The 14176-nt window shown below is 43.3% G+C and overlaps 1 protein-coding gene across 18 annotated transcripts in view; it reads left to right on the top strand.

Annotated features, from left to right (window-relative positions):
* The window catches only part of LOC125455632 (alpha-(1,6)-fucosyltransferase), a 658909-nt gene that overhangs the window by 193289 nt on the left and 451444 nt on the right, over window positions 1-14176 (top strand). For 13 of the 18 annotated variants that reach the window (XM_059649250.1, XM_059649239.1, XM_048537863.1 and 10 more), the window contains one exon: window positions 8746-8830. The exons of the other annotated variants lie outside the window; for them this stretch is intronic. The gene's annotated coding sequence lies outside the window, so the exon portion shown is untranslated. The remainder of the gene's footprint in view (window positions 1-8745; window positions 8831-14176) is intronic. 18 annotated transcript variants of the gene reach the window in all.

The raw sequence follows: 14176 nt of genomic DNA, 5'->3' as shown, positions 1-14176 counted from the left end.
CGGTGTGGACACGGGCCCTTCGGACCAACAAGTCCACACCGCCCCTTGAAGCATCCCACCCAGACCCTTCCCCCTATAACCCACACACCCCTGAACACTACAGGGAATTTAGCATGGCCAATCCACCGAGGCTGCACGTCTTTGGACTGTGGGAGGAAACTGGAGCACCCGGCGGAAACCCACACAGACACAGAATGTGCAAACTCCACACAGACAGTCACCCGAGGCTGGAATCGAACCCGGGTCCCTGGAGTTGAGGCTGCAGTGCTAACCACTGAGCTGCCGTGCCGCCCTTTTAGATCCTTATTCACTCATGTTACCATCATTTGTAACTGTTCACAGTTGGCCTTACCCATTCTCTATTATTCTGCTTGTGTCCAGAAGCCTTTTATTTCCTCTGTGTCTCTGACTAATGCTGTGAGGAGGAAAGAAGGAGACTACAAAGGAAGCTGAATTGGTTAAGTGATAGTAGGAACTGCAGATGCTGGAGAATCTGAGATAAGAAGGTGTTAGAGCTGGATGAACACAGCAGGCCAAGCAGCATCAGAGGAGCAGGAAGGCTGACTTTTCAGGCCTAGACCGAAGAAGGGTTTAGGCCCGAAGTGTCAGCCTTCCTGCTCCTCTGATGCTGCTTGGCCTGCTGTGTTCATCCAGCTCTAACACCTTCTTATCTCTGAATAGGTTAAGTATTGAGCAAAGACGTGACAAACAGAGTATCATGTGGGAAATAACAGTGTGGAGCAGGAGGAACACAGCAGGCTAGGCAGCATCAGAGGAACAGGAAAGTTCACGTTTCTGGAGAAGGGTCCCAACCCAAAACATCAACTTTCCTGCTCCTCTGCTGCCTGGCCTGCTAAATTCCTCCAGCACCACACTGTGTTATCTCTAAATCCAGCATCTGCAGTTCTTACTATCTCTATCATGTGGGAAAGATGTGATACTGCCAATTTTGGTGGAAAAATAATCAAGAAGAATGTTGTCAAATTGTTAAGGGATTGCAGAGCTTTGATACTTGATGTCTGTTTTATGAGGTGATCCCCAGTGCCTTTGGGGATAACAAGTTTTACTCTGAATACTTTAAAATAGCTGCTCCAAGCTGAAGCTCTTCCTGCAGAATTTTCCTTTTTGGTTCAGCCGTTGATAAACTCAACGAGGGAGTTGATCATAATTGGCCTCTCATAAACTGGTTCGCAATAAACAACTGCACCTCCCAGTTGCCAATAATTTCAACTCCCCCTCCCATTCCTTAGATGACATGTCCATCCTGGGCCTCCTGCAGTGCCATAATGATGCCACCCGAAGGTTGCAGGAACGGCAATTCGTATTCTGCTTGGGATCCCTGCAGCCCAAGGGTATCAATGTGGATTTCACAAGCTTCAAAATCTCCCCTCCCCCTACCGCATCTCAAAACCAGCCCAGCTTATCCTCGCCTCCCTAACCTGTTCTTCCTCTCACCTGTCCCCTCCTCCCACCTCAAGCTGCACCTTCATTTCTGACCTACTAACCTCATCCCGCCCCCTTGACCTGTCCGTCCTCCCTGGACTGACCTATCCCCTCCCTACCTCCCAACCTAGACTCACTTCTACTGGCTCCGTCCCCGCCCCTTTAACTTGTCTGTCTCCTCTCCACCTATCTTCTCCTCTATTCATCTTCGATCCGCCTCCCCCTCTCTCCCTATTTATTTCAGCACCCTCTTCCCCCCTCCTCCATTTCTGAAGAAGGGTCTAGGCCCGAAACACCAGCTTTTGTGCACCTAAAATGCTGCTTGGCCTGCTGTGTTCATCCAGCTCCACACTATTTTATCACAGCAAAATTGAACATCTTTCTCCTGACATTCTGTTATTCTAATACTTCCTGCACTCTTAACTGCTGTTCTTCCATTGCTGATTTCGATTCAGTCACCCCACCTCTATTAGTATGCATACTGCATAGGAAATTCAAAATTAACCCCTCTGTGCATAGATGATCATTGCTTTGTGTAAGCTCTTACAAATATTTTGCAACCACTTGAGTCCTTGAACATCACTTAAAAGGAGAGATGTGCCAAGGGTTTTTTTCAGGACAAATGCAAGAGCACCGAATTTCAAATGACGATTCTGCAATAATGAATATAATAATGTTGATAATTTGAGAGTGCTTATTCAAGAGGCAAGACTTAAGATATGACTGGGAGCTGCGCCCATGTCTCTGACTGCGCAATGATGTCGCCACCAAGTTGCGGATGCTACGTGATCAGTGGTTTCTGAACCTGACCCAAGTCCTCCTTGAAACTCGTGATCTCGATCATTCCAGTTAGTTGAGGCCTTCTACATATCCTCGAGAAATGGTTTCCGAGGACATGACCCGGCAAGCCTTGAAGCTCCATCTGTACGGTTACCACGACTGGTTGGAGAGTTTAGGAAAAAATAGTTTGGTGCCATTAAAGATGGTGAATCTTGCCCACAGCATATGTTTGTCCTTTTTCTTTGGACATTTACTCAACCCGTTCAGAGATGTTATAACATGCCTTGGGAGCAGGTAGGACTTGAACCTGAGCCTCATAGTTCAAACTTAGGGCCATTACCATGACACCAAATGTTGATATTTTTGGCTTGGTCCCTTTTAATGGGGAAACATGAGACAATAATGCCTTTACAAGTTGACAATATAGCTTTATTCAAGTTCAAACATTTGAAATTTAGCCTCTTAACTGTTTCCAAGTATATTTGCTTCTTTGTTTCTAAACTAAATCAGGTCGCCTCTCAGAAGTCGTGGTTGCGGCGGGGGGGAGGTGGGGGGGTCGCAGTTATGGTACAGAATTGGATTCAAGTTTCATACAACATGTGCGTAATGGGTTTGACATGATTTCATGAAATAAGAAAACAAGATGAATTCCAAATTTGTTCCACCAGCATTAGCCATTGTACCCAACTTTGTCTGTGCATTCTTGGTAGCTTGTTTCTGTCCACCTACATTCTCTTCCTGCTGTTGAGCTAACTCCTGACTTCTTCATTCATGTGATAACTCGACCCTGAATTTATTATGACTGGTGTGATTAATGCAGTTTATACTGTAAATACTGTAAGCCAAGTTTCTATGAAAATGGCGAGTTAAAGAGCAGAGTTCCAATGAGTTTTACCACTTAATAATTTGAAAGATTAGTTACATTTAATTCTGCCAGCAAGAGGTGCAGGCCTGTTGTAAGGGTTTCAATAGGTCATTCAGTACTGTTTGGGGTCACTGATGGGTTCAAAGGTGGCAGGTATCGAGACTGGAAGACTATCATCAATAAACATGGAGCTGGAAAAGCACAACTGGTCTGACAGCATCCGAGGAGCAGCTAGTCAATGTTTCAGCCCGAAACTTCCAATGTCTGCAGTCCTTACTGTCTGCAAGACTGGAAGACTGTTTGGAGATAGCTGTGCTGCTAAAGGCAGCTAAACTGCTTGGGTTTGATGCAGTTGGGCTCACGAAGTCTTAGAGCAGTTGAAATCGCTGTTTGTAGTGAGGATTTAGAGATGTTGTAGGAAGTGTGGAGGCTTGAAAAAAAAGCCTGTTGAGAATTAAAAGTTGATTAGAGCAGAGAGTGAGAGCTGAAAGCTCTCAAGCAGTACTGGTTGTGTGCAAATGAGCTGGATTGGAGCTCAGGAAATCAATCTAGGACAGTAGTGGCTTGGTGAAGCTTACTGTATGTGAAAAGCTGGAGTTGTGCTTGTGAGAAAGTGCTGGAGTGCTGTTGTTTTGAATCCACTAAAACACAGTCTCAGGGAAGAAGTTGGACAGCTAGGATATAATAGGTCATTGAGACAATCCATGATCAAACAGCTTTTAAAAGACTTTCAAGGCCAGGTCATTGAAAGTGAACAAAGATTTCTTGTGACATGTTAGTGACACTGTCAGCAAATCTCATTCATGTCTTGGTAGGTGATGGTGGAGGAGTTGTTGAGAAATTCATATGGCCTGTTTGATCGCATTTGCTTTTATATTTTGCTGTGTCTGTTTGTTTGCCTCCTGTTATTTTAGGATATTAGAATAGCTTTTAGTAATCTTTACAGTGTAAACCTTTAGGGTAAATAATATTTGCATGTTTGTTTAAGTTTTTTTGTTTGTAATAAACTACTTACATTTGGGAGGGGAAGGAGGCCTGGCTGTATTAGTTCTAATCTTAAATTATAGACTGAAACTTTGACAATTGGCCGTATTGCTGCTGTACTTAAATTTGATGATTTGCCCTCGCCAGTGGAAGGATGGGAAAGGAGTTTGTGCACCTTTTCCAACCTGACTTTCCCACCTTCCCTATATGTCATACTTTAATTTGCTCGTCCCCTTTTCACTGTTGGGACCTGGTGGGGCTCTGTTTCTCTGTCATTGCTGACACTTATGCTTCGATGATATTTGCGCCAGTCTGTTTTTTTAATCATGTTATTAATAGCACCTGCCTCCTCTTCCCCTTCTATCCAACCTTGTTGGTGCCTCAAATACTTCAAAATTTACTGTGCTTCCAGTGACCACGGAGGTGGCATTTCTGACATGCCAGAGCTCCCTGCAGTTGGCTTCATCAATACACATGTTGATGTTTCTGTACATATGAGAAATGCAGTTGACAAAGCTCTCTCATTCATATTAAATGAAGACGACTTCTGATTTGGTGTAACTACATGAGACAAGATTCAATAATTTTGAGCACATGCTAGGATTGGTTTCCCTGTGTGCCTATGCCAATCTACAGGTTATTATTCACCAATAAATCTTCAGATTAATTGCAGCAATTCATTGTTCTTGAATGGTTGCATATTTGCTGGGCTACATTTCACACCAGTTGACTCTCAGCTAATTTATTTCTCAGTATAATCACAGCATGAGACAATTGAGCCAAGAGACAAACCATCATTTGCCCTTTGCTCTGACTGTCACTACATTAAAGGACAGTGCAGCCTGGGGTCTGGTTTCTGTTCAGCTTTGAATTGATCATTACCATTAAAAGAAGAGTTTATAGCTACATAACCCTGTGGCTACAAGAAAATCTCAACATGCTTCACAGTGGTATGTTCAAAGGAAAGGCTGCACAGTGTGGGAAGGTGTTAGGGTAATCAGGATTTTAAGAAAGATTGAAGGTGCACGATATAAACTCTATGGTTGGAGTCTGAGATGGTTATGAATTGGGAGCTTGCATTATACTAGTGTCTTAGAATAATGGTTTACAAATGATTGCACAAAATAGCCCAGTGCGTCGCAGCATGTAGCTACAGATGAAGAGCACATCAATATCTTAACCATTTGTGTGACATTCTTGTACCTACTCTTCTAATAGTTGCAGTGTTCTGTTTCATTTTAAAGATTTAAATTGCTAAAATCTTTGTGAGACATTTCTCTACTGTCTGTTTTAATTGTTACCTTGCTGAACATTGCTGTATGACTATGGCATATAATAACATCTGGGCTGAGACCGTTCATTCATGGTCTTAGCACCTGCTGTCGCTGCTATTTCCATATCTCTGAATGTGGTGCATGCATTTTTAAACTTTTTGATCCTCGCCATCTGTTTTGACTTGTTACTGTTGCATAAGGAAAAAAGAATTAAATGAATGCTTTATTGAAAAGCCGGCTGAGTAGATTCCCAAGGATATCTGTGTGCCGCGCTTTGCTGGTTGTGGAATAGCTCAGCTTATACATCAAACTGGCTTGTCAGCCAGATGAAGTAACTGTGGTCGCATCTAAGTCCCTCTGCCCCAAAGCCCCCTGCCTCCCACTGTGACCCTTAACAGTTCAGGTTAAATGCTGGTGATGGAGGTCAGAGTTGGAGGAATACTCAGCCCTCAGCACGTAGCAGCAGTTTAAGACAGGGGTGGGGCATTTCTCATGATCCTGACCCAGGAACGAAAGAAATACTTCTCCTGGAATGAGTGAACAAGTTGCCGTCCAGTTACCCCAGCTGCTAACATTTACCTGGCAGTTTTGGGCCTTGCCCACTTGGAAGCAGTCGACACTGGTTGATTGCTGACCAGTTGGCAATTACCAACTAGAAAGAATCATCACTGGTCAGCTTTTGCAGACTTAGGAACGGTTATGACCTTTTTTGTATTTTGCTTTTTCCATTTGAATTCAATGGAGGAAACGTACCTCGAATATGTTAAGACCTTGACTGTAAACTTGATGTGTGCAGTCCTGACAAACTTGCTAAGAAACATGGAGATGACACTGCCTGCCTGCAAGTTTCAGAAGGCAAATAAACTGCTTGTTATGTAAGCCATTTAAATAAAAAAACTTCCCACCGGTTGAACCTAATACACCTTCAGGAAAAAATGTAGCTTGTTGTTGCAATCCTCTCTTTAATAGTGGTATAGTTAGTCACCCTTCCCTCTTGTGATCCTATCTCCACACTTCGCAGATGAGTGCACTGTTGGTGAATGAAGCACACTGGTGGGTAGAAGGGAGGAAAAGATTAGACTGCCACTGAATTTGCCTGGAGAAGTAAATAAAAGTTTTCTAATGAAACCACAGCATAGTCGAAGTAAATCTGTGTTTCAATTGCTATCAAAGTCCCCCTCTTTTTATATTCTTCCACACATTTGCTGTAGAGAAAATACAATAAAACGAAAATGAAGTCCTTAAGTGCACAGTCGCCAATTACTTGGAAAGCTTTCATGGATTGTTGTTTGTAAATTGAAATCTATTTGTGTGTGTGTGTGTTGCATGTTACTGGCTTTTCACCTCTGCTTCCAATTAACAAAGGCCAGTCAGCATACAGCAGTGCCAGGAATTCCAGGTGAAAGTCAGACGGCTCAGGAATGTTTGACAAAAATGTATGTCCCTCCTGAGCTGAATTTGGGGAAGGGGCAGCAGGTGGCAGGCCTCTGGTTAATATCACATTTGCACACCAAAAAAGTCAACTTCGAAGCACTTGCATCTGCCTGGCCACTGCCATCTCAAGAAGTCACATGACACTCAGGTTATAGCCCAACAAGTTTATTTAAAATAACAAGCTTTCAGAGTGTTGCTCTTTCGTCAGGTGAATTATCGCGCTCCGATGTGTGATCCTTTGTGTGATTTCTGACTTTGTCCGCCCCACTCCAACACTGGCGTCTCCACATAATGGCTACCATCACAGGACTTCATGTCTTGCTCCCTCTCCTTTCCCGCAAGCTTCTGATGGCCACCCCTGAGCCGTATTGTGGCCTCAGTCTGCTCTGCCCCTCTCCTGGAGTCTCCACATTGCAATCTGGTCTGATTGCTACCCCGCTCTCTCCCCACCCACTCCTCATCCTAGTTTGTTGCTTGCTTCTCTTGCATTCCCCCTTCCCATCACCTGTCCCCTCTACCCTAGTCCTGGTCTCACTGTGGATTCCATCCCAAATATCTCCTGTAACTGGCTGAGTGAGAGAGGATGCCCATGTGCTGGATGCAAAGGAAGGTTTTCCAAGCAAATTTCCATTCTCTGTTGTCCAAATCGGGCTGGGGGTTTGTTCATTTGCTTCCAGTTCCTCTCCATCTTCCTGTTGTTCTCCCATGATTCTCTTCAAATTCTCCAAATGCCTGTGTTCAATCAAGAAACACTGTGGCTTGCTGATCAGAGGCTTTCCCAGTGTTGGTGCCTTGAAGTGGCCAGTGTTGGTGCAGAAATGAAAGAATGACAGGGTTGGAAGGGAAGGCTGTAGCCAAACCAGGATTCACAGTGCAGCCATCTTGCATTTAAGTGTGCACCAGTTTTATTTTCTAGTCTCCGTCACATCTGTCTGTATTTCTTCTATGTTTGCATGTAGTTTGACATGTGGCAGATCTGCAAATCTTGTCAGGCATATCTTGTGTGTAATTTTCCTTTTTTCTGAAAAAGAACTTGAATGCAAACTGAAACAATGAACATGCGTACACCCCGTCTTTCACTTTGTAAATGAATATTTCACAGGCTGGAAAAAAACATATAGTTGGAATGTTGCAGATGCAACCTGAATACCATTTGAGGTAGAAGTCTGTCAGTCACCTTGTTTTGGCAAATGTAAGCTGATAAACAGTTCCAGTGCTATAAACGAAGCAGGGGAACCGAAGCAGCAATCGTGCATTACTCCGAGCAGTTGCAGCAGATTGCGACTTAGTCCCCAGTTCTCAAATTGAATTTCAGATGTAAGTTGCAATGCAAGTCTCGTGATTGAATTGGGCGCAATAATGATTTTGGGTTCGATTTTTCTGTGGTTCCCAGGATATGCTGGTTAGATCCGTTTGCGGTTCCTATGCAGTTTTGAATGATTTTGTTTTCCTTCTGTGGTTCAGCGTTGATTGACAAGAGCACCTACCACTCCTCGAGATACATTAAGAGAACCAAGTTTTGAGCTCTTCACCCAAGCTGGCAGTCTGTTCCAGAAACTTCCACCTTTTTCAATCATCGTAGAAATCCCTCCTTTGTTTCCTGTTTCCTGTTTACTTCTGTTGCCATCAGTTCTTAAATCTGACTGTCTAGCCTGAAACTGAATTTGCTGTCCTTTCAGAATTATTATAGGCATGTCTTGTCCTTCAGCTTACATAATAGCACACTGCAGGAGCTTTGGTGATTTATAGGCAGCAGTTATAAAATTTATAGGTGAAATTTGTAGATGAAATGCACACCTTTCAGGACGTAGCACGCTGATGAATAAACAACTGCCAAAACATTTAGTCAGCCCAAAATTGCATGGCACCTGTCCATAGTCAGATGGATTCTAGCTGCTGCTACAAATGAAAATCACTTGGACTATGAGTGGTAAGGTAGTTTACATTATGCTCTCAATTTTGCAGCAAATGAAGAGAATGTGAAAAGATCTGAGCCAACAGTGTGGGCCTGAAACTATCTCCATCTCGCCTCGATCACCCGACATTAAAGGTAAAATCTTCATCCCCTTGAGGTGCTACTGTTGCTTAGTCACTGTAAACCACTTGTTGACTGGTTTGAAAAACATCAGATTATTACTCATAACTAGAATGGCAGGGACCCTTGAACTTCGCAGTAAACAAAAAAGTGCATGTCTCTTGGAACCATTTTACAAATAACTTTGGAATTATGGATGGAAAGAAAGCAAATATTTACAAGGTAGAGGGAAGGCTTTGAAAGTGACAACAGTTAACTGTTCAGGGGAAAAAGTAAATGCCTCTTGCATTGTGGACAGAAAACAGGGAGAAGGGGCTTCTGTGTGGACAAGTCTGTGCAAAATAATGGCCAATAAAAATCTGAAATGTGGACTTGAACAAAATCTTAAATACTGTCCATTTCTGTCTGGAACCCCCACCCCCGATTTTGGGATGGATATCAGGCAGAGGTGATGGGGTGGATAGGATGTTATTGGAGTGAAAAAATCAAGCATGTCTACTTTTTATTTAATGGGATTGTTGTGGATAGGGAGGCTGTAGTTCTTTGCTCTGAGCACGCTCAAACTTTATGATGTTGTCTCGCTTGCTCTCTCACACGCACAAAGTGTGGAAATATTAATTATTAAGGCTGATGTGTCTTTGTTTACACACTAGCAGCCTGTTTATGTTAAGTTTCAGAGAAATATTGAGGGGTTAACTACTCACTCAAAACTAACCCTGCCAAACAGGACATGCTATATTGGACTCCCAGAACAGTTGCTGTGCTCAGAAGCTGGTTGCATAAGGAGACTTCCAGGAGGACTGCTTTAGAAATATCTTCATAACGTCCCTGATCAAGTCAAGAATTGTTAACGATTCACAAGAGCTGGTGCTATATGAATGACCAAAGTGGAGAAGGCTCACCTGGGAATGCATTGAGAGACTTGCTCGAAACTCTGATCAATGCCCGCCTTCTCAAGGATTCAGGGACCACCAGCCCCATGTGTGGCAGAGTCTGTATATTGCACTTTGGACTTAACTGTCTCATGATGATGGAAGCCAGACTTACTCAGTCCTGTGAGACAGCTGAAGACAGAAGAACCCAGTGTAAGATTTTTACAGGAGGGCACATCTTGGAGTTGGGGAGTGTGGGGTTTGTCGAGTGCAGATGGTAAGACATAAAGTGGCCTCAAATTAACACAAGCAAATCCGGAGAGAATATTATGATAAAACACTCCCATAGGAATGAACGGTGCATACTTATAAAAGAACAATTAAGTAGGAATTGGAGTGAATTTCATGTGCTTGCTCTTTCTGCATGTGTTCACTTGGCCTTTCCTTTTTCTCAGAATGATGCTGAAATGACAGTGCTGTGAATGATTCTGTTTGACTGAATGCTTTCATCTTCTGCCAGCTTCCAGCTCAATTGGATCCTGCAGATACTTTGTAAAAATACAGGACAACAATATTCTATTTAACAAACCTTCTGCTTTGTATAAAGGTGTGCAAATGTTAGCAATTACATTTGAGCAATTCATTTCAAATTTATTCTTCTTTTAAAATAATGAGAAATATTGTTTCATCATTTTTTTTTGTCCTAATGCTGCTGATTCCTGTTTTCCATTTGGGTTCCCAAGCAACTGGGTTATCTCATTGCACAGTTAGCAGAATGACTAATTCTGTTTTTATTTTAAGAGAATAATTTAATTAAAAGAGACCAGCTTCTCATGGTTTAGAAAGTTGACTAAAATTGTACTCTGTGCTTGATGATATGGTGGACATATAATTCCAACAACTCCTTCAGTTAAAAAGACCTCAGGGTGGGTTCCTGTTTTAAGGGTTGCATTAATTTGGGCAAAGTTAAGATGTCAAAAATAAATGTTGCTTTTGCAGTCAAAGTATTATTTATGTCATTGTGGATTATGTAGCAAAAACGACGTGGGAGCTAAATCATACTGTTGCTCTTATCTCTGGCAGGCACTTTGACACAATGAAATGCAATTGTGGGAGTATTGTGAGAGAATTAACTGTATTAAGAATCAGTTGTAGTAAGAGCCATAAAACTCTTGTCTTGCAGCAAGTTGCCTTATATTAGACATGCATATTTGTAATATTCAGCGTGTCACTTAATTCCTGTCCTGTAGCAGTGATGAAATTTCAAGTGATGCTTGCTCAGTGTTTTTGTGGGTGACAGAAACATAGCAAAGCCTAAGAAGACTAGGGCTGAATGTTTAGCCCTGACGCGATTTGACAAAGGTGACCAGTACGCCCGTTGCCCCATGCCATTCTGCCTGATGTTGGGGTGCAGCAGGGCTACGTGCCCTCAGGAAGCAGGGTGCTAACTCAGATGCTTGAAGGCCTATTTAGGTCTGCCACCTGTGACTGATTAAAATTTTCTACATGGCCTCCATCTCCCCAAACTCATGGGGGCACAGGGTAGTTGCTTGGAGGCTGTGACTGGGGTTGAGATATGGGCAACGCTCCTGGTGGTTTTCCAAGTCCTTACTGTCTGCCCTACACCAGTTAGTACTAGCTGTGAGCAGTGACTATCTTCTTTTTCCTGAAAGTCCTATCTTTGATTGTGTTTGCAATTCATTGCCGCTCCAAGATTGATTGTTCCTAGGCTACGCATAATGCAAGCAGAGATAGTAGGAATTGTAGATGCTGGAGAATCTGAGATAACAAGGCGTAGAGCTGGATGAACACAGCAGGCCAAGCAGCATGAGATTAGCAGGAAGGTTGACGTTTCGGGCCGAGGCCCTTCTTCAGAAAAAGGGCCTCGGCCCGAAACGCCAGCCTTCCTGCTCCTCTGATGCTGCTTGGCCTACTGTGTTCATCCAGTTCTACAACTTGTTATATCACATATTGCAAGCAGCTTGCTGTTTATCAACTATGACCCAGGGTGTATCATTCGAAGATCATGAGAAACAGAAGCAACAGTAAAAGATTTATCCACTTGAGTTTGCCCCACCATTTGGTGAGATCATAACTGATTTGATTTTGGCCTGAGCACCATCCTTCAACCTGTGCCCTGTAAACCTTAACACATGCGTCAGTTCAAAATCTGTCTCATTGAAGCTTTATTACATTCAACCATTGTTCACTGAAGAAGAGCTTCATCACCTCTTAAGCTTTCGTTCCTGCCATGAGTTCGATTGTCATGCTGAACTTGGGAACTCACTGAAGTTAAGAATATGAATACAGATTTAATTGCCATGAAAGATCGCCACCTACCGTGCGTCATGCTTTTGGAATAATTTCTGGCCTGTTACGAGCTGTTGTGACACAAAAGCGATTTTCTGTGGGAACCCACACACTCAAGAATTGTCATAAATGGGTGGGGTCAAGTTTAAGGGTCAAGTTCTGCTGTCAGTGTTGTGTGTGGTGACGCATCAGGGCATGGTCTACTTGCGTACTATTTGAGGGTCTTGTTCTCAGCTCAGTAGAATGAAATTAGGAAGGAGAGGGGAAGCTAGACACCTGCTGGAGGTCACTTGGCTAAACTGATGTTGAATTCCCTTCTGTCTGCCCTAAATCATGACCTTTGCGTTGTCATCCTGCCATTGCTCACCAAGGCCTGGGCTTGGGTGGGGTGCATTGCTGGCAGCAGCCTGGCCTCCCTGATGGTGCTGCTGAGCAGAGAAAGCTCTCAACAGGCAGGACCTCCACCCATTGTGTGGGCTTCTGGCTGCCAGGCTATCGGAAGGACATGAATGCACTGGAGAGGGCACAGGGGAGATTCACCAGGGTGCTGTCTGAGATGAGAAGTCTCAGTTACGAGGAGAGATTGATTAGGTTGGTTTTGTTTTCCTTGGAAGAGGCTGAAGAAGGGATTCTGCTTTATGGGTTCAAAATTATGAGAAGCAGAGACAGAGTAGATGGGAGGTTTCAAGACTATGGGGCACAGTTTTAAGTTGAGAGGAGTGACATTTAAAGAAAATATGAGGCAATTTTTGTTTACACAGAGGGTGGTTCGCGTGTGGAATGATCTTTGAGAAAGTGGTGGATGCGGCTACAATTCCAATGTTTAAAAGACATCTGGATGAGTACATGAATCGCAAAGGTTGGGAGGGATATGGGCCAGGAGCAGGCAGGTGGGACTTGTTTAGTTTGGAGTTATGTTCGGCATGGACTGGTTGGACCAAAGAGTCATACAGCATGGAAACAGGCGCTATCTATGAGACACATGCCCGTGCCAATGTGGTTACGTCCAGAGGGCATAACTTTAAGATGAGGAGCAAGTGGTTTAAAGGAGAATTGATTTTTTTTTCCCCCACCAGAGGTGTTGAAAGTATGGGATGTGGAGGCAGATAATTACTGTCAACAATTAAGAAACATCTTGATGAGGGCTTAAAATGCCGGGGCATCGTTGGCAATGGACCAAGTACAGGTAACTGGGGGTAACGTAGTTTGGTGCTTGTTGGTCAGCGGTGGCATGGTGGCCAATGACCTGTTTCTATGCTGTAATTCTGACTGTTTCTTCCTGGTCCCTTGCTCCCAGAAGCTCCCTGCAACTCTATCCAGTTAAATGCTTCATTGGCACTAGGTGTGGCAAGCCTTGTGGATATTAGGCATTGCCAGCTCTCCAGTGACCTGCTTGTTTTATCTTCCACACTGCATAGTTTCCTCCTCAACCACAGTGCTCCAAATAGAAGCAAAACATATAGGTCAGGCACTTATCTAAAAGTCAAGGGCTAACTGCAGAACAAATGTTTACATTGTGCAGGAAGGTCAGTAGTTAGAGTGAAGCACCTATTAAAAACAAACATAGTTTTGCAATTGTATTGTAACAAGAATGCAGCTTGAGCAATGGGAAGTTGCTCTGTGTAAACACTGTTCATATTGGCTATGGACAGAGCAGCAGTGAGGAATTGGCTATGATATATTCACTCTGATTTAAGAAGCAGAGCGCAAAGCTGTCATAATTGTTTGCAATGATCCATGGCACCCTAGTTGTGTCATGGGAGCAGACAACTTAGTGGCAGGTGGTGTATGACTTGGTATGAACAAGGCATGATCAAAAACACAGCTTCCTCTCGAGGCTGCATATAATCACCTGAAGTCTCAGTGGGGCATGCTTTCTACATCAGCCACGAAGAGGCTTGTAAAAGATGTCAGCTGCAAATGAAATTGCAACAACAAGGGGGAGAAAATGAATTTAAATATCATGGGAATGCTTTTTATTTTTTTAAAAGATTTCCATTGGCACTGCAGTGATATAACGATAATTGTGGAAGCCATCATCAGCCATAAATGCCAGTCCTAACTGGAACACACTTCAAACTGGAGACATTTTCACTTCATTGATTTGCAACCCTCTGAATCTGAATCATAAACATCTTTATCGATATAAATTAATATCTATCAACTGTCAAAAATCTCT

The sequence above is a fragment of the Stegostoma tigrinum genome, chromosome 10, assembly GCF_030684315.1.
Source record: "Stegostoma tigrinum isolate sSteTig4 chromosome 10, sSteTig4.hap1, whole genome shotgun sequence".
Lineage (NCBI taxonomy): Eukaryota > Metazoa > Chordata > Chondrichthyes > Orectolobiformes > Stegostomatidae > Stegostoma > Stegostoma tigrinum.
The sequence above is the reverse complement of the archived record's forward strand: the minus strand, read 5'-3'. Positions and strand labels throughout refer to the sequence as shown.